This window comes from Limanda limanda, unplaced genomic scaffold (assembly GCF_963576545.1).
Source record: "Limanda limanda unplaced genomic scaffold, fLimLim1.1 SCAFFOLD_39, whole genome shotgun sequence".
Taxonomy (NCBI): Eukaryota; Metazoa; Chordata; class Actinopteri; order Pleuronectiformes; family Pleuronectidae; genus Limanda; species Limanda limanda.
Genome location: NW_026870574.1, coordinates 639554 through 665364, shown reverse-complemented (window position 1 = coordinate 665364; position 25811 = coordinate 639554). Strand labels below are relative to the sequence as shown.

At 48.0% G+C, this 25811-nt stretch overlaps 51 non-coding genes and 1 pseudogene across 51 annotated transcripts; all 52 read left to right on the top strand.

Annotated features, from left to right (window-relative positions):
* The first annotated feature begins 144 nt into the window (after nt 1-144).
* LOC132997470 (U2 spliceosomal RNA) lies at nt 145-336 on the top strand. Its single transcript, XR_009677529.1, has one exon. It is a non-coding gene; the product is annotated as a U2 spliceosomal RNA (small nuclear RNA).
* Nucleotides 337-634: 298 nt separating this feature from the next.
* LOC132997692 (U5 spliceosomal RNA) lies at nt 635-747 on the top strand. Its single transcript, XR_009677735.1, has one exon. It is a non-coding gene; the product is annotated as a U5 spliceosomal RNA (small nuclear RNA).
* Nucleotides 748-927: 180 nt separating this feature from the next.
* On the top strand, nt 928-1119 carry LOC132997478 (U2 spliceosomal RNA). Its single transcript, XR_009677537.1, has one exon. It is a non-coding gene; the product is annotated as a U2 spliceosomal RNA (small nuclear RNA).
* Nucleotides 1120-1417: 298 nt separating this feature from the next.
* LOC132997577 (U5 spliceosomal RNA) lies at nt 1418-1530 on the top strand. Its single transcript, XR_009677628.1, has one exon. It is a non-coding gene; the product is annotated as a U5 spliceosomal RNA (small nuclear RNA).
* A 180-nt stretch (nt 1531-1710) lies between these two features.
* Nucleotides 1711-1902, top strand: LOC132997483 (U2 spliceosomal RNA). Its single transcript, XR_009677542.1, has one exon. It is a non-coding gene; the product is annotated as a U2 spliceosomal RNA (small nuclear RNA).
* A 298-nt stretch (nt 1903-2200) lies between these two features.
* LOC132997659 (U5 spliceosomal RNA) lies at nt 2201-2312 on the top strand. Its single transcript, XR_009677704.1, has one exon. It is a non-coding gene; the product is annotated as a U5 spliceosomal RNA (small nuclear RNA).
* A 181-nt stretch (nt 2313-2493) lies between these two features.
* LOC132997521 (U2 spliceosomal RNA) lies at nt 2494-2685 on the top strand. Its single transcript, XR_009677577.1, has one exon. It is a non-coding gene; the product is annotated as a U2 spliceosomal RNA (small nuclear RNA).
* A 298-nt stretch (nt 2686-2983) lies between these two features.
* On the top strand, nt 2984-3095 carry LOC132997658 (U5 spliceosomal RNA). Its single transcript, XR_009677703.1, has one exon. It is a non-coding gene; the product is annotated as a U5 spliceosomal RNA (small nuclear RNA).
* Nucleotides 3096-3276: 181 nt separating this feature from the next.
* LOC132997507 (U2 spliceosomal RNA) lies at nt 3277-3468 on the top strand. The gene has a single exon (XR_009677564.1). It is a non-coding gene; the product is annotated as a U2 spliceosomal RNA (small nuclear RNA).
* A 298-nt stretch (nt 3469-3766) lies between these two features.
* LOC132997576 (U5 spliceosomal RNA) lies at nt 3767-3879 on the top strand. Its single transcript, XR_009677627.1, has one exon. It is a non-coding gene; the product is annotated as a U5 spliceosomal RNA (small nuclear RNA).
* A 180-nt stretch (nt 3880-4059) lies between these two features.
* Nucleotides 4060-4251, top strand: LOC132997515 (U2 spliceosomal RNA). The gene has a single exon (XR_009677572.1). It is a non-coding gene; the product is annotated as a U2 spliceosomal RNA (small nuclear RNA).
* Nucleotides 4252-4549: 298 nt separating this feature from the next.
* LOC132997575 (U5 spliceosomal RNA) lies at nt 4550-4662 on the top strand. The gene has a single exon (XR_009677626.1). It is a non-coding gene; the product is annotated as a U5 spliceosomal RNA (small nuclear RNA).
* A 5336-nt stretch (nt 4663-9998) lies between these two features.
* On the top strand, nt 9999-10202 carry LOC132997547 (U2 spliceosomal RNA; annotated as a pseudogene).
* Nucleotides 10203-10816: 614 nt separating this feature from the next.
* LOC132997573 (U5 spliceosomal RNA) lies at nt 10817-10929 on the top strand. Its single transcript, XR_009677624.1, has one exon. It is a non-coding gene; the product is annotated as a U5 spliceosomal RNA (small nuclear RNA).
* Nucleotides 10930-11109: 180 nt separating this feature from the next.
* On the top strand, nt 11110-11301 carry LOC132997534 (U2 spliceosomal RNA). The gene has a single exon (XR_009677589.1). It is a non-coding gene; the product is annotated as a U2 spliceosomal RNA (small nuclear RNA).
* A 298-nt stretch (nt 11302-11599) lies between these two features.
* On the top strand, nt 11600-11712 carry LOC132997572 (U5 spliceosomal RNA). The gene has a single exon (XR_009677623.1). It is a non-coding gene; the product is annotated as a U5 spliceosomal RNA (small nuclear RNA).
* Nucleotides 11713-11892: 180 nt separating this feature from the next.
* LOC132997509 (U2 spliceosomal RNA) lies at nt 11893-12084 on the top strand. Its single transcript, XR_009677566.1, has one exon. It is a non-coding gene; the product is annotated as a U2 spliceosomal RNA (small nuclear RNA).
* A 298-nt stretch (nt 12085-12382) lies between these two features.
* LOC132997643 (U5 spliceosomal RNA) lies at nt 12383-12495 on the top strand. Its single transcript, XR_009677689.1, has one exon. It is a non-coding gene; the product is annotated as a U5 spliceosomal RNA (small nuclear RNA).
* A 180-nt stretch (nt 12496-12675) lies between these two features.
* LOC132997508 (U2 spliceosomal RNA) lies at nt 12676-12866 on the top strand. The gene has a single exon (XR_009677565.1). It is a non-coding gene; the product is annotated as a U2 spliceosomal RNA (small nuclear RNA).
* A 298-nt stretch (nt 12867-13164) lies between these two features.
* On the top strand, nt 13165-13277 carry LOC132997571 (U5 spliceosomal RNA). The gene has a single exon (XR_009677622.1). It is a non-coding gene; the product is annotated as a U5 spliceosomal RNA (small nuclear RNA).
* A 180-nt stretch (nt 13278-13457) lies between these two features.
* Nucleotides 13458-13649, top strand: LOC132997526 (U2 spliceosomal RNA). Its single transcript, XR_009677582.1, has one exon. It is a non-coding gene; the product is annotated as a U2 spliceosomal RNA (small nuclear RNA).
* A 298-nt stretch (nt 13650-13947) lies between these two features.
* On the top strand, nt 13948-14060 carry LOC132997570 (U5 spliceosomal RNA). Its single transcript, XR_009677621.1, has one exon. It is a non-coding gene; the product is annotated as a U5 spliceosomal RNA (small nuclear RNA).
* Nucleotides 14061-14240: 180 nt separating this feature from the next.
* LOC132997496 (U2 spliceosomal RNA) lies at nt 14241-14432 on the top strand. Its single transcript, XR_009677554.1, has one exon. It is a non-coding gene; the product is annotated as a U2 spliceosomal RNA (small nuclear RNA).
* A 298-nt stretch (nt 14433-14730) lies between these two features.
* On the top strand, nt 14731-14843 carry LOC132997685 (U5 spliceosomal RNA). Its single transcript, XR_009677729.1, has one exon. It is a non-coding gene; the product is annotated as a U5 spliceosomal RNA (small nuclear RNA).
* A 180-nt stretch (nt 14844-15023) lies between these two features.
* LOC132997497 (U2 spliceosomal RNA) lies at nt 15024-15215 on the top strand. Its single transcript, XR_009677555.1, has one exon. It is a non-coding gene; the product is annotated as a U2 spliceosomal RNA (small nuclear RNA).
* Nucleotides 15216-15513: 298 nt separating this feature from the next.
* On the top strand, nt 15514-15626 carry LOC132997569 (U5 spliceosomal RNA). The gene has a single exon (XR_009677620.1). It is a non-coding gene; the product is annotated as a U5 spliceosomal RNA (small nuclear RNA).
* Nucleotides 15627-15805: 179 nt separating this feature from the next.
* On the top strand, nt 15806-15997 carry LOC132997502 (U2 spliceosomal RNA). Its single transcript, XR_009677559.1, has one exon. It is a non-coding gene; the product is annotated as a U2 spliceosomal RNA (small nuclear RNA).
* Nucleotides 15998-16295: 298 nt separating this feature from the next.
* Nucleotides 16296-16408, top strand: LOC132997567 (U5 spliceosomal RNA). Its single transcript, XR_009677618.1, has one exon. It is a non-coding gene; the product is annotated as a U5 spliceosomal RNA (small nuclear RNA).
* Nucleotides 16409-16588: 180 nt separating this feature from the next.
* On the top strand, nt 16589-16780 carry LOC132997724 (U2 spliceosomal RNA). The gene has a single exon (XR_009677767.1). It is a non-coding gene; the product is annotated as a U2 spliceosomal RNA (small nuclear RNA).
* A 298-nt stretch (nt 16781-17078) lies between these two features.
* On the top strand, nt 17079-17191 carry LOC132997566 (U5 spliceosomal RNA). The gene has a single exon (XR_009677617.1). It is a non-coding gene; the product is annotated as a U5 spliceosomal RNA (small nuclear RNA).
* A 180-nt stretch (nt 17192-17371) lies between these two features.
* On the top strand, nt 17372-17563 carry LOC132997536 (U2 spliceosomal RNA). The gene has a single exon (XR_009677591.1). It is a non-coding gene; the product is annotated as a U2 spliceosomal RNA (small nuclear RNA).
* Nucleotides 17564-17861: 298 nt separating this feature from the next.
* On the top strand, nt 17862-17974 carry LOC132997565 (U5 spliceosomal RNA). Its single transcript, XR_009677616.1, has one exon. It is a non-coding gene; the product is annotated as a U5 spliceosomal RNA (small nuclear RNA).
* Nucleotides 17975-18154: 180 nt separating this feature from the next.
* Nucleotides 18155-18346, top strand: LOC132997482 (U2 spliceosomal RNA). Its single transcript, XR_009677541.1, has one exon. It is a non-coding gene; the product is annotated as a U2 spliceosomal RNA (small nuclear RNA).
* Nucleotides 18347-18644: 298 nt separating this feature from the next.
* Nucleotides 18645-18757, top strand: LOC132997563 (U5 spliceosomal RNA). The gene has a single exon (XR_009677615.1). It is a non-coding gene; the product is annotated as a U5 spliceosomal RNA (small nuclear RNA).
* Nucleotides 18758-18937: 180 nt separating this feature from the next.
* LOC132997723 (U2 spliceosomal RNA) lies at nt 18938-19129 on the top strand. The gene has a single exon (XR_009677766.1). It is a non-coding gene; the product is annotated as a U2 spliceosomal RNA (small nuclear RNA).
* A 298-nt stretch (nt 19130-19427) lies between these two features.
* LOC132997657 (U5 spliceosomal RNA) lies at nt 19428-19539 on the top strand. The gene has a single exon (XR_009677702.1). It is a non-coding gene; the product is annotated as a U5 spliceosomal RNA (small nuclear RNA).
* Nucleotides 19540-19720: 181 nt separating this feature from the next.
* LOC132997474 (U2 spliceosomal RNA) lies at nt 19721-19912 on the top strand. Its single transcript, XR_009677533.1, has one exon. It is a non-coding gene; the product is annotated as a U2 spliceosomal RNA (small nuclear RNA).
* Nucleotides 19913-20210: 298 nt separating this feature from the next.
* On the top strand, nt 20211-20323 carry LOC132997691 (U5 spliceosomal RNA). Its single transcript, XR_009677734.1, has one exon. It is a non-coding gene; the product is annotated as a U5 spliceosomal RNA (small nuclear RNA).
* Nucleotides 20324-20503: 180 nt separating this feature from the next.
* Nucleotides 20504-20695, top strand: LOC132997481 (U2 spliceosomal RNA). The gene has a single exon (XR_009677540.1). It is a non-coding gene; the product is annotated as a U2 spliceosomal RNA (small nuclear RNA).
* Nucleotides 20696-20995: 300 nt separating this feature from the next.
* LOC132997562 (U5 spliceosomal RNA) lies at nt 20996-21108 on the top strand. The gene has a single exon (XR_009677614.1). It is a non-coding gene; the product is annotated as a U5 spliceosomal RNA (small nuclear RNA).
* A 180-nt stretch (nt 21109-21288) lies between these two features.
* Nucleotides 21289-21480, top strand: LOC132997722 (U2 spliceosomal RNA). Its single transcript, XR_009677765.1, has one exon. It is a non-coding gene; the product is annotated as a U2 spliceosomal RNA (small nuclear RNA).
* A 298-nt stretch (nt 21481-21778) lies between these two features.
* Nucleotides 21779-21891, top strand: LOC132997561 (U5 spliceosomal RNA). Its single transcript, XR_009677613.1, has one exon. It is a non-coding gene; the product is annotated as a U5 spliceosomal RNA (small nuclear RNA).
* Nucleotides 21892-22071: 180 nt separating this feature from the next.
* Nucleotides 22072-22263, top strand: LOC132997480 (U2 spliceosomal RNA). Its single transcript, XR_009677539.1, has one exon. It is a non-coding gene; the product is annotated as a U2 spliceosomal RNA (small nuclear RNA).
* Nucleotides 22264-22561: 298 nt separating this feature from the next.
* LOC132997656 (U5 spliceosomal RNA) lies at nt 22562-22673 on the top strand. The gene has a single exon (XR_009677701.1). It is a non-coding gene; the product is annotated as a U5 spliceosomal RNA (small nuclear RNA).
* Nucleotides 22674-22854: 181 nt separating this feature from the next.
* LOC132997486 (U2 spliceosomal RNA) lies at nt 22855-23046 on the top strand. Its single transcript, XR_009677544.1, has one exon. It is a non-coding gene; the product is annotated as a U2 spliceosomal RNA (small nuclear RNA).
* Nucleotides 23047-23344: 298 nt separating this feature from the next.
* On the top strand, nt 23345-23456 carry LOC132997654 (U5 spliceosomal RNA). The gene has a single exon (XR_009677700.1). It is a non-coding gene; the product is annotated as a U5 spliceosomal RNA (small nuclear RNA).
* A 181-nt stretch (nt 23457-23637) lies between these two features.
* LOC132997463 (U2 spliceosomal RNA) lies at nt 23638-23829 on the top strand. Its single transcript, XR_009677522.1, has one exon. It is a non-coding gene; the product is annotated as a U2 spliceosomal RNA (small nuclear RNA).
* A 298-nt stretch (nt 23830-24127) lies between these two features.
* LOC132997690 (U5 spliceosomal RNA) lies at nt 24128-24240 on the top strand. Its single transcript, XR_009677733.1, has one exon. It is a non-coding gene; the product is annotated as a U5 spliceosomal RNA (small nuclear RNA).
* A 180-nt stretch (nt 24241-24420) lies between these two features.
* LOC132997514 (U2 spliceosomal RNA) lies at nt 24421-24612 on the top strand. The gene has a single exon (XR_009677571.1). It is a non-coding gene; the product is annotated as a U2 spliceosomal RNA (small nuclear RNA).
* Nucleotides 24613-24912: 300 nt separating this feature from the next.
* LOC132997560 (U5 spliceosomal RNA) lies at nt 24913-25025 on the top strand. The gene has a single exon (XR_009677612.1). It is a non-coding gene; the product is annotated as a U5 spliceosomal RNA (small nuclear RNA).
* A 180-nt stretch (nt 25026-25205) lies between these two features.
* Nucleotides 25206-25397, top strand: LOC132997720 (U2 spliceosomal RNA). The gene has a single exon (XR_009677763.1). It is a non-coding gene; the product is annotated as a U2 spliceosomal RNA (small nuclear RNA).
* Nucleotides 25398-25695: 298 nt separating this feature from the next.
* Nucleotides 25696-25808, top strand: LOC132997559 (U5 spliceosomal RNA). The gene has a single exon (XR_009677611.1). It is a non-coding gene; the product is annotated as a U5 spliceosomal RNA (small nuclear RNA).
* The last annotated feature ends 3 nt before the right edge of the window (nt 25809-25811 follow it).

The following is a 25811-nucleotide window of genomic DNA, read 5'->3' as shown; positions in this document are numbered from 1 at the left end:
AGGTCAGAAATCAAGCGTCCACAAAGGAGAGCTCGGGCGGAGGTGATAAGCAGCAGCCATCGTTATGCACACCTCCAAATGTGGCACCATATCAAGTGAGATTTGTGCCAAGAGCCTGGCGTGGACATCCAACACTTGGGGATTATCGCTTCTCGGCCTTTTGGCTAAGATCAAGTGTAGTATCTGTTCTTATCAGTTTAATATCTGATATGTCCTCTATATGGGGACTACATATTAAGCAGATTTTTGGAAAGAGGAGCAGAAATGTGGAGCTTGCTCCCTTCTCTCCACGCATCGACCTAGCATTGCAGTGCCGCTGGGAACGGTGCACTCTGTTCTTACCCTGTAGAAAAGCAAACACTCAAGACCTGCTGGTAGACTTGGTGAGAAACCAGAGTCAGCTATTTGGACCCAATGTAAGTGGTTCAGGGATCTATCGCTTAAACAGGCTTAAAAGCCAATCACAGTAGTCAGGGCAGGAGCTAATAAAGATGTGTATAATTTTGGTTGCCAGATGGGGGCGGGGTGGGAATGTTGCATACTGGGCTCTGACATGCGGAAAGAAAAGGCCTACCGTGAAGATGGTGAATGTGACCGAGAGGCTCCACCGCTGCTCTCCAACACAGGGCCATGCTGACTCTGGTTTCTCTTCATAACGCACAAGTCTTTCGCCTTTTACTAAAGACTTCCGTGGAGAGGAACAAACATAAGTTGAATATATTTTTGGCAGGCTTTGCTTCATGGCTGAGCCTTTTGAAATTGTGAAAAGTCAAAGAGCTGTCTAGGTCAGAAATCAAGCGTCCACAAAGGAGAGCTCGGGCGGAGGTGATAAGCAGCAGCCATCGTTATGCACACCTCCAAATGTGGCACCATATCAAGTGAGATTTGTGCCAAGAGCCTGGCGTGGACATCCAACACTTGGGGATTATCGCTTCTCGGCCTTTTGGCTAAGATCAAGTGTAGTATCTGTTCTTATCAGTTTAATATCTGATATGTCCTCTATGTGAGGACTACATATTAAGCAGATTTTTGGCAAGAGGAGCAGAAATGTGGAGCTTGCTCCCTTCTCTCCACGCATCGACCTAGCATTGCAGTGCCGCTGGGAATGGTGCACTCTGTTCTTACCCTGTAGAAAAGCAAACAGTCAAGACCTGCTGGGAGACTTGTTGAGAAACCAGAGTCAGCTATTTGGACCCAATGTAAGTGGTTCAGGGATCTATCGCTTAAACAGGCTTAAAAGCCAATCACAGTAGTCAGGGCAGGAGCTAATAAAGACGTGTATAATTTTGGTTGCCAGATGGGGGCGGGGTGGGAATGTTGCATACTGGGCTCTGACATGCGGAAAGAAAAGGCCTACCGTGAAGATGGTGAATGTGACCGAGAGGCTCCACCGCTGCTCTCCAACACAGGGCCATGCTGACTCTGGTTTCTCTTCATAACGCACAAGTCTTTCGCCTTTTACTAAAGACTTCCGTGGAGAGGAACAAACATGAGTTGAATATATTTTTGGCAGGCTTTGCTTCATGGCTGAGCCTTTTGAAATTGTGAAAAGTCAAAGAGCTGTCTAGGTCAGAAATCAAGCGTCCACAAAGGAGAGCTCGGGCGGAGGTGATAAGCAGCAGCCATCGTTATGCACACCTCCAAATGTGGCACCATATCAAGTGAGATTTGTGCCAAGAGCCTGGCGTGGACATCCAACACTTGGGGATTATCGCTTCTCGGCCTTTTGGCTAAGATCAAGTGTAGTATCTGTTCTTATCAGTTTAATATCTGATATGTCCTCTATATGGGGACTACATATTAAGCAGATTTTTGGCAAGAGGAGCAGAAATGTGGAGCTTGCTCCCTTCTCTCCACGCATCGACCTAGCATTGCAGTGCCGCTGGGAACGGTGCACTCTGTTCTTACCCTGTAGAAAAGCAAACACTCAAGACCTGCTGGGAGACTTGGTGAGAAACCAGAGTCAGCTATTTGGACCCAATGTAAGTGGTTCAGGGATCTATCGCTTAAACAGGCTTAAAAGCCAATCACAGTAGTCAGGGCAGGAACTAATTAGGACGTGTATAATTTTGGTTGCCAGATGGGGGCGGGGTGGGAATGTTGCATACTGGGCTCTGACATGCGGAAAGAAAAGGCCTACCGTGAAGGTGGTGAATGTGACCGAGAGGCTCCACCGCTGCTCTCCAACACAGGGCCATGCTGACTCTGGTTTCTCTTCATAACGCACAAGTCTTTCGCCTTTTACTAAAGACTTCCGTGGAGAGGAACAAACATGAGTTGAATATATTTTTGGTAGACTTTGCTTCATGGCTGAGCCTTTTGAAATTGTGAAAAGTCAAAGAGCTGTCTAGGTCAGAAATCAAGCGTCCACAAAGGAGAGCTCGGGCGGAGGTGATAAGCAGCAGCCATCGTTATGCACACCTCCAAATGTGGCACCATCTCAAGTGAGATTTGTGCCAAGAGCCTGGCGTGGACATCCAACACTTGGGGATTATCGCTTCTCGGCCTTTTGGCTAAGATCAAGTGTAGTATCTGTTCTTATCAGTTTAATATCTGATATGTCCTCTATATGAGGACTACATATTAAGCAGATTTTTGGCAAGAGGAGCAGAAATGTGGAGCTTGCTCCCTTCTCTCCACGCATCGACCTAGCATTGCAGTGCCGCTGGGAACGGTGCACTCTGTTCTTACCCTGTAGAAAAGCAAACACTCAAGACCTGCTGGGAGACTTGGTGAGAAACCAGAGTCAGCTATTTGGACCCAATGTAAGTGGTTCAGGGATCTATCGCTTAAACAGGCTTAAAAGCCAATCACAGTAGTCAGGGCAGGAACTAATTAGGACGTGTATAATTTTGGTTGCCAGATGGGGGCGGGGTGGGAATGTTGCATACTGGGCTCTGACATGCGGAAAGAAAAGGCCTACCGTGAAGGTGGTGAATGTGACCGAGAGGCTCCACCGCTGCTCTCCAACACAGGGCCATGCTGACTCTGGTTTCTCTTCATAACGCACAAGTCTTTCGCCTTTTACTAAAGACTTCCGTGGAGAGGAACAAACATGAGTTGAATATATTTTTGGTAGACTTTGCTTCATGGCTGAGCCTTTTGAAATTGTGAAAAGTCAAAGAGCTGTCTAGGTCAGAAATCAAGCGTCCACAAAGGAGAGCTCGGGCGGAGGTGATAAGCAGCAGCCATCGTTATGCACACCTCCAAATGTGGCACCATCTCAAGTGAGATTTGTGCCAAGAGCCTGGCGTGGACATCCAACACTTGGGGATTATTGCTTCTCGGCCTTTTGGCTAAGATCAAGTGTAGTATCTGTTCTTATCAGTTTAATATCTGATATGTCCTCTATATGAGGACTACATATTAAGCAGATTTTTGGAAAGAGGAGCAGAAATGTGGAGCTTGCTCCCTTCTCTCCACGCATCGACCTAGCATTGCAGTGCCGATGGGAACGGTGCACTCTGTTCTTATCCTGTAGAAAAGCAAACACTCAAGACCTGCTGGTAGACTTGGTGAGAAACCAGAGTCAGCTATTTGGACCCAATGTAAGTGGTTCAGGGATCTATCGCTTAAACAGGCTTAAAAGCCAATCACAGTAGTCAGGGCAGGAGCTAATAAAGACGTGTATAATTTTGGTTGCCAGATGGGGGCGGGGTGGGAATGTTGCATACTGGGCTCTGACATGTGGAAAGAAAAGGCCTACCGTGAAGGTGGTGAATGTGACCGAGAGGCTCCACCGCTGCTCTCCAACACAGGGCCATGCTGACTCTGGTTTCTCTTCATAACGCACAAGTCTTTCGCCTTTTACTAAAGACTTCCGTGGAGAGGAACAAACATGAGTTGAATATATTTTTGGCAGGCTTTGCTTCATGGCTGAGCCTTTTGAAATTGTGAAAAGTCAAAGAGCTGTCTAGGTCAGAAATCAAGCGTCCACAAAGGAGAGCTCGGGCGGAGGTGATAAGCAGCAGCCATCGTTATGCACACCTCCAAATGTGGCACCATATCAGGTGAGATTTGTGCCAAGAGCCTGGCGTGGACATCCAACACTTGGGGATTATCGCTTCTCGGCTTTTTGGCTAAGATCAAGTGTAGTATCTGTTCTTATCAGTTTAATATCTGATATGTCCTCTATATGAGGACTACATATTAAGCAGATTTTTGGCAAGAGGAGCAGAAATGTGGAGCTTGCTCCCTTCTCTCCACGCATCGACCTAGCATTGCAGTGCCGCTGGGAACAGTGCACTCTGTTCTTACCCTGTAGAAAAGCAAACACTCAAGACCTGCTGGGAGACTTGGTGAGAAACCAGAGTCAGCTATTTGGACCCAATGTAAGTGGTTCAGGGATCTATCGCTTAAACAGGCTTAAAAGCCAATCACAGTAGTCAGGGCAGGAGCTAATAAAGACGTGTATAATTTTGGTTGCCAGATGGGGGCGGGGTGGGAATGTTGCATACTGGGCTCTGACATGCGGAAAGAAAAGGCCTACCGTGAAGGTGGTGAATGTGACCGAGAGGCTCCACCGCTGCTCTCCAACACAGGGCCATGCTGACTCTGGTTTCTCTTCATAACGCACAAGTCTTTCGCCTTTTACTAAAGACTTCCGTGGAGAGGAACAAACATGAGTTGAATATATTTTTGGCAGGCTTTGCTTCATGGCTGAGCCTTTTGAAATTGTGAAAAGTCAAAGAGCTGTCTAGGTCAGAAATCAAGCGTCCACAAAGGAGAGCTCGGGCGGAGGTGATAAGCAGCAGCCATCGTTATGCACACCTCCAAATGTGGCACCATCTCAAGTGAGATTTGTGCCAAGAGCCTGGCGTGGACATCCAACACTTGGGGATTATCGCTTCTCGGCCTTTTGGCTAAGATCAAGTGGAGCGACGGGGGCAAAGGTGGACGAAGAAGAAACACAGACGACCCAAAGATGGCCCCAAGGGGTTCCAAGGAACAGACGAGCCCAAAGGTCGGGGTGAGGTACACTATACGTTTCCAGGCGGAATCAGTGGAGGAACACCTAATTTCGAGAGACTGGTTCTGCAAAAAAGTAATTTTGGAACAACTGAGGCTGAAGGTAGAAGATGTGTACTGTATTCAGTGGAACCAGCAAGAAAAAGCTTTCGACGTTACCCTGATCAGTGAGGATGTGTATTCAAGAGTGGCTGAAGCCTGTAGAAAGGAGGCTGGGACAAGATTCATAGCCGGTTACAAGATTTTGAACCTGGACAGACCAAATTTCAGAACTGTCACTGTCCATACGTACAACCCTTTCGTCACAGATCGAGCACTAGTTGCTTTTTTGGGACAGCACGGAGAGGTGGTGACTAGTGCTAGGTACGTAAAAGACATGAGCGGATTCTGGACAGGAAGAAGGCAGTTCCAAGTGCTGCTGAACCCTGACCCAGAAGGACCTGGAGGACTGAAGCATCCACCGGCTCTTTTCAGCATTGGTGCAGACCGTGGTTACCTGTTTTACGCCAGACAACCAGATTTCTGTAGGCGTTGCAGGCAGTCTGGCCATACCGAGGCAGGCTGTTCCGGAGCCTGCTGCTGTACCTGTGGCCAAGGGGGCCATGAGGCCAAAGATTGCAAAGGGCCCAAGGCCTGTCATGGATGTGGAGGAATGGGCCACCTGTACCGCAACTGTCCTAGCCGACGGAGGACCTTTGCGGAAGTAGCCAAGTCCAATGGAGAGCCGGAAAAAGCAAAGGACCCAGGAGAGAGAACCGTGCCTGCAGAGAATGGCACATGCACACCGGTACAGGCGGAGCCAGCTACGGATCTTTCTAAGATTGGAACAGAGGAAGTCCCCCCGGAGAAAGGAACAACAAGCAGTGCCAGCGGGGAAAGCGAAGCCCAGGTGCCCTGTGACAACACAGGGGGAGACTTTCCTCTCATCAGCCCAGGTCCAGCCAACTCCAAGGTCAAGAAGGGGGCACGGAAAGGATCACAGGTTTTCGGAGTGGGGAAGACAATTAGAAGCGGAGAGAGTAAGGAGGGGGGCCATAGTAAAAAGTCAAAGGGGGATGGCACAGGGGCAGAGGGAGGGGACCAAGAGAAGGTAGATGATGGTGGGATGATTTATGGCGTAGGGCAGCAAAGAAGGGCTGCAGAGGAGGGAGGACATCAGGAGCAGGAAGGGGGCAACACAGGGCTAGGTAAGGGTGGAGAGGCTACGCAGCATATCGGAGGAGATCCAGGTGAGCTGCTCGCAGAAGGTTTGGGGCTGGAGCTGGATTTACCTCCTTACCTGCTCAATATACCATCCCCTTTGGGGGAAGATGCATATGAGGGACCCAACAGACCATCAACTTCGCCTAATCCAGTGCTCTTTTCCTGGGCGGAGCAGATGGAGAGAGAGGACTTCTTTTTGCCGTAAGGAGTGTTTTTTTTTGATTTTGATTGTTTTGATTGTTTTGATACAGTAAAGACTTAAAAAAATACAAATTATAATGGCTGTAGTAAAGATGCTTTCTTTAAATGTAAGAGGGATGAGGGATACGTTAAAAAGAAGGACTGTTTATGATTTTGTGGACCATCTGCATGTTGATATTTGTTTATTGCAGGAGGTTCATTTACGGGACATGGGGGATGCTGCGAATTTCTCAAGGGAGTGGACGAAAGGGGACTCAATCTGGAGCGTGGGAGGGGTCCACTCTACAGGGGTAGGGATTTTGTTTGGGGTAAAAGAGATTAGGGTGGAGGATGTTTTCATTATTGTCCAAGGGAGGATAATGGGGGCTGACATCACATGGGGGACAAGCAAGCTCAGGGTTGTGGTGGTGTATGGACCACAAACTCAGAGGGAACGTAGAGAAATGTTTGAGTTGGTAGAGCCACACTTGGCCACCAATAGGCAGGTAATTGTAGGTGGGGATTTCAATGTGCAGTTAGGTAAGGGGGGGGACACCAGCGATATTTACATCTCCCACCTTATGGCTAGACACGGGTTGGTAGATGGGGGGAGGATGGTCAGGCCTCTGGCAGACGGCCCCACATGGCGTAACTCACGTGGTACGTTTAAACGTCTTGACTACGTGTTTGCAGCAAAGTCTTTAAGTCTGGTGTCAGGTCGACTGCTCCCTGTGTTCTTCTCTGACCATGATGGGCTGCTGTTTGAGGTGCGCCTGTGCCTGCCTATTTTTGGGCGTGGGTACTGGCGCCTCAATATTAGCATATTAGAGGAGGACACTTTCAAACAAAGTTTTGAACTATTTTTCAAAAACCTTTTAGGAATAAGACCATTGTGTCCTGGGGTGATGGAGTGGTGGGAAGTAGCCAAGAAAAGGATAAAAATGTTTTGCGTTAGTTATTGTAAAAGGAAGGTGAGGTTGGCAAAGAGGGAGGTTTTTCGCTTACAGCGCCTCCTCGAGCTGGAGTACAGCAAAGGAAACAGCGGTGGCACAGTAAATCAGCGGGCTTGTGACACCCTAAAAGCAAAGCTTAGGGAGGTCTTTGAGGTAAGGGCCCGGGCTTACCTGTTGCAGGCACGGCGAAACTTCCTAGAGAAGCACGAGACCTGTTCCGCTGCTTTTTTCAACTCAATACGGGCAGACAGGAAAAGACAGGTACAGACCGGAATCAGGGATAAGCAGGGTGTGGTAGTGTCGGAAGCAGCTGAGATGGTGGGGGCTGCTACTGACTACTACCGCACAAGTTTCCAGGAGAAAGAGGTAGATGTAGAGGGAGGGGAGATCTTTCTGAACTTACTGACCAAGCAGGTGCCGTCCGACATAGCGCAGACTTTGGAGGCCCCGCTTACCCTCAAAGAGCTCGAGGGTGCCCTTGGTAAAATGAACAGGCGGAAGGTGCCTGGCATAGACGGACTGCCGGTGGAGTTTTATCTCAAGTTCTGGGAGATTCTCGGGCCGGTATTGTTGGAGGTGTTGTCCACAATACTTCTCACAGGTGCAATGGGAGGGACTATGGCCACAGGAGTGATCTCCCTTCTGTTTAAGAAGGGGGATGGAACCGACCTCGGGAACTGGCGGCCACTGACCATGTTGTGTGTTGACTATAAACTTCTGGCAAAGGTCCTAGCGGATCGGCTGGGCACAGCGCTTCCACACGTGGTCCATGTGGACCAAACGTGTGGGGTGGCAGGGCGCTCGGTGAAGTGGAATCTCCAGCTCATACGAGACGCTGCCGCGTGGGCGGAAGACAGACACCTGCCATTTATGGTGGTGGGTCTCGACCAGGCAAAGGCCTTTGACAGGGTTCACTGGGGTTTTATGTTTAGGGTGTTGGAAAGGCTAGGCTTTAACAAGGTTTTTGTCGAATGGCTGCGCACATTATACACAGGTGTGGGGAGCAAGGTGTCAGTCAACGGGCACTTAGGGGAAATTTTCAGGTTGCACTCAGGGGTAAGACAGGGCTGCCCACTCTCACTGCTGCTCTACATCCTTTATTTAGAGCCCCTGGCGGCAACCATTCGGGCTGACCCAGGGGTGAAAGGTTTCCTGGTTCCCGGCAGCAGAGGCCTACGGGTCAAGCTGTCACAGTATGCAGACGACACCACACTGCTGCTAGACAGGGATGAGAGTCTCATCCGATCCTTGGAGATTTTTCAGGACTTTGGTCGGGTGTCTGGAGCAAAACTGAATCACGCCAAGTCCTCTGTAAAGTTCTTTGGGCGTTGGAAAGAAAGGACGGATGTACCGGGAGGGTTGTCGCTCTGCACAGGACCACTGAAGGTACTAGGGGTCAGCTTTGAGACAGCCAACAGTGCCACGATCAACTGGACCAGGCGAATTACAGCAGTCCAGAAGAAGCTTGCACTCTGGAAGAGCAGGTGCCTGACCTTTATAGGGAAGGTACTTGTTCTGAAGGTAGACATTCTGCCATCCCTGCTATATTTGGCATACATATACCCACTGCCAGTGAGCATGAGGAGACCTCTCATGCGCTTTGTGTTCGATTTCATATGGGGGGGGAGATACGAATACGTGGCCAGAACTCGCATGCTTTCTGGTATTGAAGCAGGAGGGAGGGATGTGCCACACCTCCCGCTGAAACTGGACTGCATTTTTGTTTCTTCCCTGTGCAGGGAGCTTTCTTTTCCAATAGAGCACCCCTCAGGCTATTTTTTAAGGCTTTATTTCGCGTACCAAGCTAGGGGGTTGATGGTCTGGAACAATTTGGCACCCAGGGTGGAGCAGCAGCCATGGCATTACAACCATGCAGCTAGGTGGCTGCGGGCTCATCCTGAGGCCTCCGACAGAGCAATACAAATAGATCACAGAGCCCTCTACAGAGAGGTCAGTAAGGCAGTGGTCGCACTTCCGTTGGTGGGGACCCCGACAAAGATTTGGCGGGGGATCCGGCCAGGGGGGCTTGACAACAGGCTCAAAGACATAAATTGGTTATGCCTGCACAAATGCCTGCCAGTGCGGGAAACCATGTACAGGCATGGGTTGGCAAGATCCCCTGCGTGCCCTCGGGCAACCTGTTCAGGTGAGGAAACGGTCAGGCATGTCATGTGGGACTGTCCAACTGCAAAGGTAGTATGGGGTAAAGTGGGGGAGCGGCTAAGGCAGGTAGTACGAGGATTTAATTTGACCTGGGATAAGGTTGAAAGAGGTTTAGGCTCAGGAAATTTCCCAATGTGGTATATCATAAGTATTACAAAGAGGATTATGTGGTTGGCCAGGCAAGACCTGGTAAAGAGAGATAAAGACAGCGGTGTGGAAGGGATCATGAGGAGGGTGGAAGCTGAGGTAAAGGGGAAAATCAAAAGGGACATGGAGAAGTGGGGGAAGCATGCCGCTCTAGAGAGGTGGAAGGGAGGGTTTGGGTGGATATGGTGAGCTAAGAGGGAAGGCAAAAGGGTTTCTTTGGGCTGTTTTTGTTTATTATTTCACCTGTTATTTTTGCAACATGGACAGGGAAGGTTTTGAAAAACGAACATTCTATACCTGCAAGGGGCACAATTGATGCCGAACGTTGTATTAGGGATGGTCATACGTGATGTTTGATTTGTCTTGATTTGTATGTAACTGATGAAAGTTTTTTGTAATAAAAAAAAAAAAAAAAAAAAAAAAAAAAAATAAAATCTGTTCTTATCAGTTTAATATCTGATATGTCCTCTATATGAGGACTACATATTAAGCAGATTTTTGGCAAGAGGAGCAGAAATGTGGAGCTTGCTCCCTTCTCTCCACGCATCGACCTAGCATTGCAGTGCCGCTGGGAACGGTGCACTCTGTTCTTACCCTGTAGAAAAGCAAACACTCAAGACCTGCTGGGAGACTTGGTGAGAAACCAGAGTCAGCTATTTGGACCCAATGTAAGTGGTTCAGGGATCTATCGCTTAAACAGGCTTAAAAGCCAATCACAGTAGTCAGGGCAGGAGCTAATAAAGACGTGTATAATTTTGGTTGCCAGATGGGGGCGGGGTGGGAATGTTGCATACTGGGCTCTGACATGCGGAAAGAAAAGGCCTACCGTGAAGGTGGTGAATGTGTGCGCTTTTGAAATTGTGAAAAGTCAAAGAGCTGTCTAGGTCAGAAATCAAGCGTCCACAAAGGAGAGCTCGGGCGGAGGTGATAAGCAGCAGCCATCGTTATGCACACCTCCAAATGTGGCACCATATCAAGTGAGATGAGAGTGGTTCAGGGATCTATCGCTTAAACAGGCTTAAAAGCCAATCACAGTAGTCAGGGCAGGAGCTAATAAAGACGTGTATAATTTTGGTTGCCAGATGGGGGCGGGGTGGGAATGTTGCATACTGGGCTCTGACATGCGGAAAGAAAAGGCCTACCGTGAAGGTGGTGAATGTGACCGAGAGGCTCCACCGCTGCTCTCCAACACAGGGCCATGCTGACTCTGGTTTCTCTTCATAACGCACAAGTCTTTCGCCTTTTACTAAAGACTTCCGTGGAGAGGAACAAACATGAGTTGAATATATTTTTGGCAGGCTTTGCTTCATGGCTGAGCCTTTTGAAATTGTGAAAAGTCAAAGAGCTGTCTAGGTCAGAAATCAAGCGTCCACAAAGGAGAGCTCGGGCGGAGGTGATAAGCAGCAGCCATCGTTATGCACACCTCCAAATGTGGCACCATATCAAGTGAGATTTGTGCCAAGAGCCTGGCGTGGACATCCAACACTTGGGGATTATCGCTTCTCGGCCTTTTGGCTAAGATCAAGTGTAGTATCTGTTCTTATCAGTACAATATCTGATATGTCCTCTATATGGGGACTACATATTAAGCAGATTTTTGGCAAGAGGAGCAGAAATGTGGAGCTTGCTCCCTTCTCTCCACGCATTGACCTAGCATTGCAGTGCCGCTGGGAACGGTGCACTCTGTTCTTACCCTGTAGAAAAGCAAACACTCAAGACCTGCTGGTTGACTTGGTGAGAAACCAGAGTCAGCTATTTGGACCCAATGTAAGTGGTTCAGGGATCTATCGCTTAAACAGGCTTAAAAGCCAATCACAGTAGTCAGGGCAGGAGCTAATAAAGACGTGTATAATTTTGGTTGCCAGATGGGGGCGGGGTGGGAATGTTGCATACTGGGCTCTGACATGTGGAAAGAAAAGGCCTACCGTGAAGGTGGTGAATGTGACCGAGAGGCTCCACCGCTGCTCTCCAACACAGGGCCATGCTGACTCTGGTTTCTCTTCATAACGCACAAGTCTTTCGCCTTTTACTAAAGACTTCCGTGGAGAGGAACAAACATGAGTTGAATATATTTTTGGCAGGCTTTGCTTCATGGCTGAGCCTTTTGAAATTGTGAAAAGTCAAAGAGCTGTCTAGGTCAGAAATCAAGCGTCCACAAAGGAGAGCTCGGGCGGAGGTGATAAGCAGCAGCCATCGTTATGCACACCTCCAAATGTGGCACCATATCAGGTGAGATTTGCGCCAAGAGCCTGGCGTGGACATCCAACACTTGGGGATTATCGCTTCTCGGCCTTTTGGCTAAGATCAAGTGTAGTATCTGTTCTTATCAGTTTAATATCTGATATGTCCTCTATATGAGGACTACATATTAAGCAGATTTTTGGCAAGAGGAGCAGAAATGTGGAGCTTGCTCCCTTCTCTCCACGCATCGACCTAGCATTGCAGTGCCGCTGGGAACGGTGCACTCTGTTCTTACCCTGTAGAAAAGCAAACACTCAAGACCTGCTGGGAGACTTGGTGAGAAACCAGAGTCAGCTATTTGGACCCAATGTAAGTGGTTCAGGGATCTATCGCTTAAACAGGCTTAAAAGCCAATCACAGTAGTCAGGGCAGGAGCTAATAAAGACGTGTATAATTTTGGTTGCCAGATGGGGGCGGGGTGGGAATGTTGCATACTGGGCTCTGACATGCGGAAAGAAAAGGCCTACCGTGAAGGTGGTGAATGTGACCGAGAGGCTCCACCGCTGCTCTCCAACACAGGGCCATGCTGACTCTGGTTTCTCTTCATTACGCACAAGTCTTTCGCCTTTTACTAAAGACTTCCGTGGAGAGGAACAAACATGAGTTGAATATATTTTTGGCAGGCTTTGCTTCATGGCTGAGCCTTTTGAAATTGTGAAAAGTCAAAGAGCTGTCTAGGTCAGAAATCAAGCGTCCACAAAGGAGAGCTCGGGCGGAGGTGATAAGCAGCAGCCATCGTTATGCACACCTCCAAATGTGGCACCATCTCAAGTGAGATTTGTGCCAAGAGCCTGGTGTGGACATCCAACACTTGGGGATTATCGCTTCTCGGCCTTTTGGCTAAGATCAAGTGTAGTATCTGTTCTTATCAGTTTAATATCTGATAGTCCTCTATGTGAGGACTACATATTAAGCAGATTTTTGGCAAGAGGAGCAGAAATGTGGAGCTTGCTCCCTTCTCTCCACGCATCGACCTAGCATTGCAGTGCCGCTGGGAACGGTGCTCTCTGTTCTTACCCTGTAGAAAAGCAAACAGTCAAGACCTGCTGGGAGACTTGTTGAGAAACCAGAGTCAGCTATTTGGACCCAATGTAAGTGGTTCAGGGATCTATCGCTTAAACAGGCTTAAAAGCCAATCACAGTAGTCAGGGCAGGAGCTAATAAAGACGTGTATAATTTTGGTTGCCAGATGGGGGCGGGGTGGGAATGTTGCATACTGGGCTTTGACATGCAGAAAGAAAAGGCCTACCGTGAAGGTGGTGAATGTGACCGAGAGTCTCCACCGCTGCTCTCCAACACAGGGCCATGCTGACTCTGGTTTCTCTTCATAACGCACAAGTCTTTCGCCTTTTACTAAAGACTTCCGTGGAGAGGAACAAACATGAGTTGAATATATTTTTGGCAGGCTTTGCTTCATGGCTGAGCCTTTTGAAATTGTGAAAAGTCAAAGAGCTGTCTAGGTCAGAAATCAAGCGTACACAAAATAGAGCTCGGGCGAAGGTGATAAGCAGCAGCCATCGTTATGCACACCTCCAAATGTGGCACCATCTCAAGTGAGATTTGTGCCAAGAGCCTGGCGTGGACATCCAACACTTGGGGATTATCGCTTCTCGGCCTTTTGGCTAAGATCAAGTGTAGTATCTGTTCTTATCAGTTTAATATCTGATATGTCCTCTATATGAGGACTACATATTAAGCAGATTTTTGGCAAGAGGAGCAGAAATGTGGAGCTTCCTTCCTTCTCTCCACGCATCGACCTAGCATTGCAGTGCCGCTGGGAACGGTGCACTCTGTTCTTACCCTGTAGAAAAGCAAACACTCAAGACCTGCTGGGAGACTTGGTGAGAAACCAGAGTCAGCTATTTGGACCCAATGTAAGTGGTTCAGGGATCAATCGCTTAAACAGGCTTAAAAGCCAATCACAGTAGTCAGGGCAGGAGCTAATAAAGACGTGTATAATTTTGGTTGCCAAATGGGGGCGGGGTGGGAATGTTGCATACTGGGCTCTGACATGCGGAAAGAAAAGGCCTACCGTAAAGGTGGTGAATGTGACCGAGAGGCTCCACCGCTGCTCTCCAACACAGGGCCATGCTGACTCTGGTTTCTCTTCATAACGCACAAGTCTTTCGCCTTTTACTAAAGACTTCCGTGGAGAGGAACAAACATGAGTTGAATATATTTTTGGCAGGCTTTGCTTCATGGCTGAGCCTTTTGAAATTGTGAAAAGTCAAAGAGCTGTCTAGGTCAGAAATCAAGCGTCCACAAAGGAGAGCTCGGGCGGAGGTGATAAGCAGCAGCCATCGTTATGCACACCTCCAAATGTGGCACCATCACAAGTGAGATTTGTGCCAAGAGCCTGGCGTGGACATCCAACACTTGGGGATTATCGCTTCTCGGCCTTTTGGCTAAGATCAAGTGTAGTATCTGTTCTTATCAGTTTAATATCTGATATGTCCTCTATATGAGGACTACATATTAAGCAGATTTTTGGCAAGAGGAGCAGAAATGGGGAGCTTGCTCCCTTCTCTCCACGCATCGATCTAGCATTGCAGTGCCGCTGGGAACGGTGCACTCTGTTCTTACCCTGTAGAAAAGCAAACACTCAAGACCTGCTGGGAGACTTGGTGAGAAACCAGAGTCAGCTATTTGAACCCAATGTAAGTGGTTCAGGGATCTATCGCTTAAACAGGCTTAAAAGCCAATCACAGTAGTCAGGGCAGGAGCTAATAAAGACGTGTATAATTTTGGTTGCCAGATGGGGGCGGGGTGGGAATGTTGCATACTGGGCTCTGACATGCGGAAAGAAAAGGCCTACCGTGAAGGTGGTGAATGTGACCGAGAGTCTCCACCGCTGCTCTCCAACACAGGGCCATGCTGACTCTGGTTTCTCTTCATAACGCACAAGTCTTTCGCCTTTTACTAAAGACTTTCGTGGAGAGGAACAAACATGAGTTGAATATATTTTTGGCAGGCTTTGCTTCATGGCTGAGCCTTTTGAAATTGTGAAAAGTCAAAGAGCTGTCTAGGTCAGAAATCAAGCGTCCACAAAGGAGAGCTCGGGCGGAGGTGATAAGCAGCAGCCATCGTTATGCACACCTCCAAATGTGGCACCATATCAAGTGAGATTTGTGCCAAGAGCCTGGCGTGGACATCCAACACTTGGGGATTATCGCTTCTCGGCCTTTTGGCTAAGATCAAGTGTAGTATCTGTTCTTATCAGTTTAATATCTGATATGTCCTCTATATGAGGACTACATATTAAGCAGATTTTTGGCAAGAGGAGCAGAAATGTGGAGCTTGCTCCCTTCTCTCCACGCATCGACCTAGCATTGCAGTGCCGCTGGGAACGGTGCACTCTGTTCTTACCCTGTAGAAAAGCAAACACTCAAGACCTGCTGGGAGACTTGGTGAGAAACCAGAGTCAGCTATTTGGACCCAATGTAAGTGGTTCAGGGATCTATCGCTTAAACAGGCTTAAAAGCCAATCACAGTAGTCAGGGCAGGAGCTAATAAAGACGTGTATAATTTTGGTTGCCAAATGGGGGCGGGGTGGGAATGTTGCATACTGGGCTCTGACATGCAGAAAGAAAAGGCCTACCGTGAAGGTGGTGAATGTGACCGAGAGTCTCCACCGCTGCTCTCCAACACAGGGCCATGCTGACTCTGGTTTCTCTTCATAACGCACAAGTCTTTCGCCTTTTACTAAAGACTTCCGTGGAGAGGAACAAACATGAGTTGAATATATTTTTGGCAGGCTTTGCTTCATGGCTGAGCCTTTGAAATTGTGAAAAGTCAAAGAGCTGTCTAGGTCAGAAATCAAGCGTCCACAAAGGAGAGCTCGGGCGGAGGTGATAAGCAGCAGCCATCGTTATGCACACCTCCAAATGTGGCACCATATAAAGTGAGATTTGTGCCAAGAGCCTGGCGTGGACATCCAACACTTGGGGATTATCGCTTCTCGGCCTTTTGGCTAAGATCAAGAGTAGTATCTGTTCTTATCAGTTTAATATCTGATATGTCCTCTATATGAGGACTACATATTAAGCAGATTTTTGGCAAGAGGAGCAGAAATGTGGAGCTTGCTCCCTTCTCTCCACGCATCGACCTAGCATTGCAGTGCCGCTGGGAACGGTGCACTCTGTTCTTACCCTGTAGAAAAGCAAACACTCAAGACCTGCTGGGAGACTTGGTGAGAAACCAGAGTCAGTTATTTGGACCCAATGTAAGTGGTTCAGGGATCTATCGCTTAAACAGGCTTAAAAGCCAATCACAGTAGTCAGGGCAGGAGCTAATAAAGACGTGTATAATTTTGGTTGCCAGATGGGGGCGGGGTGGGAATGTTGCATACTGGGCTCTGACATGCGGAAAGAAAAGGCCTACCGTGAAGGTGGTGAATGTGACCGAGAGGCTCCACCGCTGCTCTCCAACACAGGGCCATGCTGACTCTGGTTTCTCTTCATAACGCACAAGTCTTTCGCCTTTTACTAAAGACTTCCGTGGAGAGGAACAAACATGAGTTGAATATATTTTTGGCAGGCTTTGCTTCATGGCTGAGCCTTTTGAAATTGTGAAAAGTCAAAGAGCTGTCTAGGTCAGAAATCAAGCGTCCACAAAGGAGAGCTCGGGCGGAGGTGATAAGCAGCAGCCATCGTTATGCACACCTCCAAATGTGGCACCATCTCAAGTGAGATTTGTGCCAAGAGCCTGGCGTGGACATCCAACACTTGGGGATTATCGCTTCTCGGCCTTTTGGCTAAGATCAAGTGTAGTATCTGTTCTTATCAGTTTAATATCTGATATGTCCTCTATGTGAGGACTACATATTAAGCAGATTTTTGGCAAGAGGAGCAGAAATGTGGAGCTTGCTCCCTTCTCTCCACGCATCGACCTAGCATTGCAGTGCCGCTGGGAACGGTGCACTCTGTTCTTACCCTGTAGAAAAGCAAACAGTCAAGACCTGCTGGGAGACTTGTTGAGAAACCAGAGTCAGCTATTTGGACCCAATGTAAGTGGTTCAGGGATCTATCGCTTAAACAGGCTTAAAAGCCAATCACAGTAGTCAGGGCAGGAGCTAATAAAGACGTGTATAATTTTGGTTGCCAGATGGGGGCGGGGTGGGAATGTTGCATACTGGGCTCTGACATGCGGAAAGAAAAGGCCTACCGTGAAGGTGGTGAATGTGACCGAGAGGCTCCACCGCTGCTCTCCAACACAGGGCCATGCTGACTCTGGTTTCTCTTCATAACGCACAAGTCTTTCGCCTTTTACTAAAGACTTCCGTGGAGAGGAACAAACATGAGTTGAATATATTTTTGGCAGGCTTTGCTTCATGGCTGAGCCTTTTGAAATTGTGAAAAGTCAAAGAGCTGTCTAGGTCAGAAATCAAGCGTCCACAAAGGAGAGCTCGGGCGGAGGTGATAAGCAGCAGCCATCGTTATGCACACCTCCAAATGTGGCACCATATCAAGTGAGATTTGTGCCAAGAGCCTCGCGTGGACATCCAACACTTGGGGATTATCGCTTCTCGGCCTTTTGGCTAAGATCAAGTGTAGTATATGTTCTTATCAGTTTAATATCTGATATGTCCTCTATATGAGGACTACATATTAAGCAGATTTTTGGCAAGAGGAGCAGAAATGTGGAGCTTCCTTCCTTCTCTCCACGCATCGACCTAGCATTGCAGTGCCGCTGGGAACGGTGCACTCTGTTCTTACCCTGTAGAAAAGCAAACACTCAAGACCTGCTGGGAGACTTGGTGAGAAACCAGAGTCAGCTATTTGGACCCAATGTAAGTGGTTCAGGGATCAATCGCTTAAACAGGCTTAAAAGCCAATCACAGTAGTCAGGGCAGGAGCTAATAAAGACGTGTATAATTTTGGTTGCCAAATGGGGGCGGGGTGGGAATGTTGCATACTGGGCTCTGACATGCGGAAAGAAAAGGCCTACCGTAAAGGTGGTGAATGTGACCGAGAGGCTCCACCGCTGCTCTCCAACACAGGGCCATGCTGACTCTGGTTTCTCTTCATAACGCACAAGTCTTTCGCCTTTTACTAAAGACTTCCGTGGAGAGGAACAAACATGAGTTGAATATATTTTTGGCAGGCTTTGCTTCATGGCTGAGCCTTTTGAAATTGTGAAAAGTCAAAGAGCTGTCTAGGTCAGAAATCAAGCGTCCACAAAGGAGAGCTCGGGCGGAGGTGATAAGCAGCAGCCATCGTTATGCACACCTCCAAATGTGGCACCATATCAAGTGAGATTTGTGCCAAGAGCCTGGCGTGGACATCCAACACTTGGGGATTATCGCTTCTCGGCCTTTTGGCTAAGATCAAGTGTAGTATCTGTTCTTATCAGTTTAATATCTGATATGTCCTCTATATGGGGACTACATATTAAGCAGATTTTTGGCAAGAGGAGCAGAAATGTGGAGCTTGCTCCCTTCTCTCCACGCATCGACCTAGCATTGCAGTGCCGCTGGGAACGGTGCACTCTGTTCTTACCCTGTAGAAAAGCAAACACTCAAGACCTGCTGGGAGACTTGGTGAGAAACCAGAGTCAGCTATTTGGACCCAATGTAAGTGGTTCAGGGATCTATCGCTTAAACAGGCTTAAAAGCCAATCACAGTAGTCAGGGCAGGAGCTAATAAAGACGTGTATAATTTTGGTTGCCAGATGGGGGCGGGGTGGGAATGTTGCATACTGGGCTCTGACATGCGGAAAGAAAAGGCCTACCGTGAAGGTGGTGAATGTGACCGAGAGGCTCCACCGCTGCTCTCCAACACAGGGCCATGCTGACTCTGGTTTCTCTTCATAACGCACAAGTCTTTCGCCTTTTACTAAAGACTTCCGTGGAGAGGAACAAACATGAGTTGAATATATTTTTGGCAGGCTTTGCTTCATGGCTGAGCCTTTTGAAATTGTGAAAAGTCAAAGAGCTGTCTAGGTCAGAAATCAAGCGTCCACAAAGGAGAGCTCGGGCGGAGGTGATAAGCAGCAGCCATCGTTATGCACACCTCCAAATGTGGCACCATCTCAAGTGAGATTTGTGCCAAGAGCCTGGCGTGGACATCCAACACTTGGGGATTATCGCTTCTCGGCCTTTTGGCTAAGATCAAGTGTAGTATCTGTTCTTATCAGTTTAATATCTGATATGTCCTCTATGTGAGGACTACATATTAAGCAGATTTTTGGCAAGAGGAGCAGAAATGTGGAGCTTGCTCCCTTCTCTCCACGCATCGACCTAGCATTGCAGTGCCGCTGGGAACGGTGCACTCTGTTCTTACCCTGTAGAAAAGCAAACAGTCAAGACCTGCTGGGAGACTTGTTGAGAAACCAGAGTCAGCTATTTGGACCCAATGTAAGTGGTTCAGGGATCTATCGCTTAAACAGGCTTAAAAGCCAATCACAGTAGTCAGGGCAGGAGCTAATAAAGACGTGTATAATTTTGGTTGCCAGATGGGGGCGGGGTGGGAATGTTGCATACTGGGCTCTGACATGCGGAAAGAAAAGGCCTACCGTGAAGATGGTGAATGTGACCGAGAGGCTCCACCGCTGCTCTCCAACACAGGGCCATGCTGACTCTGGTTTCTCTTCATAACGCACAAGTCTTTCGCCTTTTACTAAAGACTTCCGTGGAGAGGAACAAACATGAGTTGAATATATTTTTGGTAGACTTTGCTTCATGGCTGAGCCTTTTGAAATTGTGAAAAGTCAAAGAGCTGTCTAGGTCAGAAATCAAGCGTCCACAAAGGAGAGCTCGGGCGGAGGTGATAAGCAGCAGCCATCGTTATGCACACCTCCAAATGTGGCACCATCTCAAGTGAGATTTGTGCCAAGAGCCTGGCGTGGACATCCAACACTTGGGGATTATTGCTTCTCGGCCTTTTGGCTAAGATCAAGTGTAGTATCTGTTCTTATCAGTTTAATATCTGATATGTCCTCTATATGAGGACTACATATTAAGCAGATTTTTGGAAAGAGGAGCAGAAATGTGGAGCTTGCTCCCTTCTCTCCACGCATCGACCTAGCATTGCAGTGCCGCTGGGAACGGTGCACTCTGTTCTTACCCTGTAGAAAAGCAGACACTCAAGACCTGCTGGTAGACTTGGTGAGAAACCAGAGTCAGCTATTTGGACCCAATGTAAGTGGTTCAGGGATCTATCGCTTAAACAGGCTTAAAAGCCAATCACAGTAGTCAGGGCAGGAGCTAATAAAGACGTGTATAATTTTGGTTGCCAGATGGGGGCGGGGTGGGAATGTTGCATACTGGGCTCTGACATGCGGAAAGAAAAGGCCTACCGTGAAGATGGTGAATGTGACCGAGAGGCTCCACCGCTGCTCTCCAACACAGGGCCATGCTGACTCTGGTTTCTCTTCATAACGCACAAGTCTTTCGCCTTTTACTAAAGACTTCCGTGGAGAGGAACAAACATAAGTTGAATATATTTTTGGCAGGCTTTGCTTCATGGCTGAGCCTTTTGAAATTGTGAAAAGTCAAAGAGCTGTCTAGGTCAGAAATCAAGCGTCCACAAAGGAGAGCTCGGGCGGAGGTGATAAGCAGCAGCCATCGTTATGCACACCTCCAAATGTGGCACCATATCAAGTGAGATTTGTGCCAAGAGCCTGGCGTGGACATCCAACACTTGGGGATTATCGCTTCTCGGCCTTTTGGCTAAGATCAAGTGTAGTATCTGTTCTTATCAGTTTAATATCTGATATGTCCTCTATATGGGGACTACATATTAAGCAGATTTTTGGCAAGAGGAGCAGAAATGTGGAGCTTGCTCCCTTCTCTCCACGCATCGACCTAGCATTGCAGTGCCGCTGGGAACGGTGCACTCTGTTCTTACCCTGTAGAAAAGCAAACACTCAAGACCTGCTGGGAGACTTGGTGAGAAACCAGAGTCAGCTATTTGGACCCAATGTAAGTGGTTCAGGGATCTATCGCTTAAACAGGCTTAAAAGCCAATCACAGTAGTCAGGGCAGGAGCTAATAAAGACGTGTATAATTTTGGTTGCCAGATGGGGGCGGGGTGGGAATGTTGCATACTGGGCTCTGACATGCGGAAAAAAAAAACGCCTACCGTGAAGGTGGTGAATGTGACCGAGAGGCTCCACCGCTGCTCTCCAACACAGGGCCATGCTGACTCTGGTTTCTCTTCATAACGCACAAGTCTTTCGCCTTTTACTAAAGACTTCCGTGGAGAGGAACAAACATGAGTTGAATATATTTTTGGCAGGCTTTGCTTCATGGCTGAGCCTTTTGAAATTGTGAAAAGTCAAAGAGCTGTCTAGGTCAGAAATCAAGCGTCCACAAAGGAGAGCTCGGGCGGAGGTGATAAGCAGCAGCCATCGTTATGCACACCTCCAAATGTGGCACCATATCAAGTGAGATTTGTGCCAAGAGCCTGGCGTGGACATCCAACACTTGGGGATTATCGCTTCTCGGCCTTTTGGCTAAGATCAAGTGTAGTATCTGTTCTTATCAGTTTAATATCTGATATGTCCTCTATGTGAGGACTACATATTAAGCAGATTTTTGGCAAGAGGAGCAGAAATGTGGAGCTTGCTCCCTTCTCTCCACGCATCGACCTAGCATTGCAGTGCCGCTGGGAACGGTGCACTCTGTTCTTACCCTGTAGAAAAGCAAACAGTCAAGACCTGCTGGGAGACTTGTTGAGAAACCAGAGTCAGCTATTTGGACCCAATGTAAGTGGTTCAGGGATCTATCGCTTAAACAGGCTTAAAAGCCAATCACAGTAGTCAGGGCAGGAGCTAATAAAGACGTGTATAATTTTGGTTGCCAGATGGGGGCGGGGTGGGAATGTTGCATACTGGGCTCTGACATGCGGAAAGAAAAGGCCTACCGTGAAGATGGTGAATGTGACCGAGAGGCTCCACCGCTGCTCTCCAACACAGGGCCATGCTGACTCTGGTTTCTCTTCATAACGCACAAGTCTTTCGCCTTTTACTAAAGACTTCCGTGGAGAGGAACAAACATGAGTTGAATATATTTTTGGCAGGCTTTGCTTCATGGCTGAGCCTTTTGAAATTGTGAAAAGTCAAAGAGCTGTCTAGGTCAGAAATCAAGCGTCCACAAAGGAGAGCTCGGGCGTAGGTGATAAGCAGCAGCCATCGTTATGCACACCTCCAAATGTGGCACCATATCAAGTGAGATTTGTGCCAAGAGCCTGGCGTGGACATCCAACACTTGGGGATTATCGCTTCTCGGCCTTTTGGCTAAGATCAAGTGTAGTATCTGTTCTTATCAGTTTAATATCTGATATGTCCTCTATATGGGGACTACATATTAAGCAGATTTTTGGCAAGAGGAGCAGAAATGTGGAGCTTGCTCCCTTCTCTCCACGCATCGACCTAGCATTGCAGTGCCGCTGGGAACGGTGCACTCTGTTCTTACCCTGTAGAAAAGCAAACACTCAAGACCTGCTGGGAGACTTGGTGAGAAACCAGAGTCAGCTATTTGGACCCAATGTAAGTGGTTCAGGGATCTATCGCTTAAACAGGCTTAAAAGCCAATCACAGTAGTCAGGGCAGGAACTAATTAGGACGTGTATAATTTTGGTTGCCAGATGGGGGCGGGGTGGGAATGTTGCATACTGGGCTCTGACATGCGGAAAGAAAAGGCCTACCGTGAAGGTGGTGAATGTGACCGAGAGGCTCCACCGCTGCTCTCCAACACAGGGCCATGCTGACTCTGGTTTCTCTTCATAACGCACAAGTCTTTCGCCTTTTACTAAAGACTTCCGTGGAGAGGAACAAACATGAGTTGAATATATTTTTGGTAGACTTTGCTTCATGGCTGAGCCTTTTGAAATTGTGAAAAGTCAAAGAGCTGTCTAGGTCAGAAATCAAGCGTCCACAAAGGAGAGCTCGGGCGGAGGTGATAAGCAGCAGCCATCGTTATGCACACCTCCAAATGTGGCACCATCTCAAGTGAGATTTGTGCCAAGAGCCTGGCGTGGACATCCAACACTTGGGGATTATCGCTTCTCGGCCTTTTGGCTAAGATCAAGTGTAGTATCTGTTCTTATCAGTTTAATATCTGATATGTCCTCTATATGAGGACTACATATTAAGCAGATTTTTGGCAAGAGGAGCAGAAATGTGGAGCTTGCTCCCTTCTCTCCACGCATCGACCTAGCATTGCAGTGCCGCTGGGAACGGTGCACTCTGTTCTTACCCTGTAGAAAAGCAAACACTCAAGACCTGCTGGGAGACTTGGTGAGAAACCAGAGTCAGCTATTTGGACCCAATGTAAGTGGTTCAGGGATCTATCGCTTAAACAGGCTTAAAAGCCAATCACAGTAGTCAGGGCAGGAACTAATTAGGACGTGTATAATTTTGGTTGCCAGATGGGGGCGGGGTGGGAATGTTGCATACTGGGCTCTGACGTGCGGAAAGAAAAGGCCTACCGTGAAGGTGGTGAATGTGACCGAGAGGCTCCACCGCTGCTCTCCAACACAGGGCCATGCTGACTCTGGTTTCTCTTCATAACGCACAAGTCTTTCGCCTTTTACTAAAGACTTCCGTGGAGAGGAACAAACATGAGTTGAATATATTTTTGGTAGACTTTGCTTCATGGCTGAGCCTTTTGAAATTGTGAAAAGTCAAAGAGCTGTCTAGGTCAGAAATCAAGCGTCCACAAAGGAGAGCTCGGGCGGAGGTGATAAGCAGCAGCCATCGTTATGCACACCTCCAAATGTGGCACCATCTCAAGTGAGATTTGTGCCAAGAGCCTGGCGTGGACATCCAACACTTGGGGATTATTGCTTCTCGGCCTTTTGGCTAAGATCAAGTGTAGTATCTGTTCTTATCAGTTTAATATCTGATATGTCCTCTATATGAGGACTACATATTAAGCAGATTTTTGGAAAGAGGAGCAGAAATGTGGAGCTTGCTCCCTTCTCTCCACGCATCGACCTAGCATTGCAGTGCCGCTGGGAACGGTGCACTCTGTTCTTACCCTGTAGAAAAGCAGACACTCAAGACCTGCTGGTAGACTTGGTGAGAAACCAGAGTCAGCTATTTGGACCCAATGTAAGTGGTTCAGGGATCTATCGCTTAAACAGGCTTAAAAGCCAATCACAGTAGTCAGGGCAGGAGCTAATAAAGACGTGTATAATTTTGGTTGCCAGATGGGGGCGGGGTGGGAATGTTGCATACTGGGCTCTGACATGCGGAAAGAAAAGGCCTACCGTGAAGATGGTGAATGTGACCGAGAGGCTCCACCGCTGCTCTCCAACACAGGGCCATGCTGACTCTGGTTTCTCTTCATAACGCACAAGTCTTTCGCCTTTTACTAAAGACTTCCGTGGAGAGGAACAAACATAAGTTGAATATATTTTTGGCAGGCTTTGCTTCATGGCTGAGCCTTTTGAAATTGTGAAAAGTCAAAGAGCTGTCTAGGTCAGAAATCAAGCGTCCACAAAGGAGAGCTCGGGCGGAGGTGATAAGCAGCAGCCATCGTTATGCACACCTCCAAATGTGGCACCATATCAAGTGAGATTTGTGCCAAGAGCCTGGCGTGGACATCCAACACTTGGGGATTATCGCTTCTCGGCCTTTTGGCTAAGATCAAGTGTAGTATCTGTTCTTATCAGTTTAATATCTGATATGTCCTCTATATGGGGACTACATATTAAGCAGATTTTTGGCAAGAGGAGCAGAAATGTGGAGTTTGCTCCCTTCTCTCCACGCATCGACCTAGCATTGCAGTGCCGCTGGGAACGGTGCACTCTGTTCTTACCCTGTAGAAAAGCAAACACTCAAGACCTGCTGGGAGACTTGGTGAGAAACCAGAGTCAGCTATTTGGACCCAATGTAAGTGGTTCAGGGATCTATCGCTTAAACAGGCTTAAAAGCCAATCACAGTAGTCAGGGCAGGAGCTAATAAAGACGTGTATAATTTTGGTTGCCAGATGGGGGCGGGGTGGGAATGTTGCATACTGGGCTCTGACATGCGGAAAAAAAAAACGCCTACCGTGAAGGTGGTGAATGTGACCGAGAGGCTCCACCGCTGCTCTTCAACACAGGGCCATGCTGACTCTGGTTTCTCTTCATAACGCACAAGTCTTTCGCCTTTTACTAAAGACTTCCGTGGAGAGGAACAAACATGAGTTGAATATATTTTTGGCAGGCTTTGCTTCATGGCTGAGCCTTTTGAAATTGTGAAAAGTCAAAGAGCTGTCTAGGTCAGAAATCAAGCGTCCACAAAGGAGAGCTCGGGCGGAGGTGATAAGCAGCAGCCATCGTTATGCACACCTCCAAATGTGGCACCATATCAAGTGAGATTTGTGCCAAGAGCCTGGCGTGGACATCCAACACTTGGGGATTATCGCTTCTCGGCCTTTTGGCTAAGATCAAGTGTAGTATCTGTTCTTATCAGTTTAATATCTGATATGTCCTCTATGTGAGGACTACATATTAAGCAGATTTTTGGCAAGAGGAGCAGAAATGTGGAGCTTGCTCCCTTCTCTCCACGCATCGACCTAGCATTGCAGTGCCGCTGGGAACGGTGCACTCTGTTCTTACCCTGTAGAAAAGCAAACAGTCAAGACCTGCTTGGAGACTTGTTGAGAAACCAGAGTCAGCTATTTGGACCCAATGTAAGTGGTTCAGGGATCTATCGCTTAAACAGGCTTAAAAGCCAATCACAGTAGTCAGGGCAGGAGCTAATAAAGACGTGTATAATTTTGGTTGCCAGATGGGGGCGGGGTGGGAATGTTGCATACTGGGCTCTGACATGCGGAAAGAAAAGGCCTACCGTGAAGATGGTGAATGTGACCGAGAGGCTCCACCGCTGCTCTCCAACACAGGGCCATGCTGACTCTGGTTTCTCTTCATAACGCACAAGTCTTTCGCCTTTTACTAAAGACTTCCGTGGAGAGGAACAAACATGAGTTGAATATATTTTTGGCAGGCTTTGCTTCATGGCTGAGC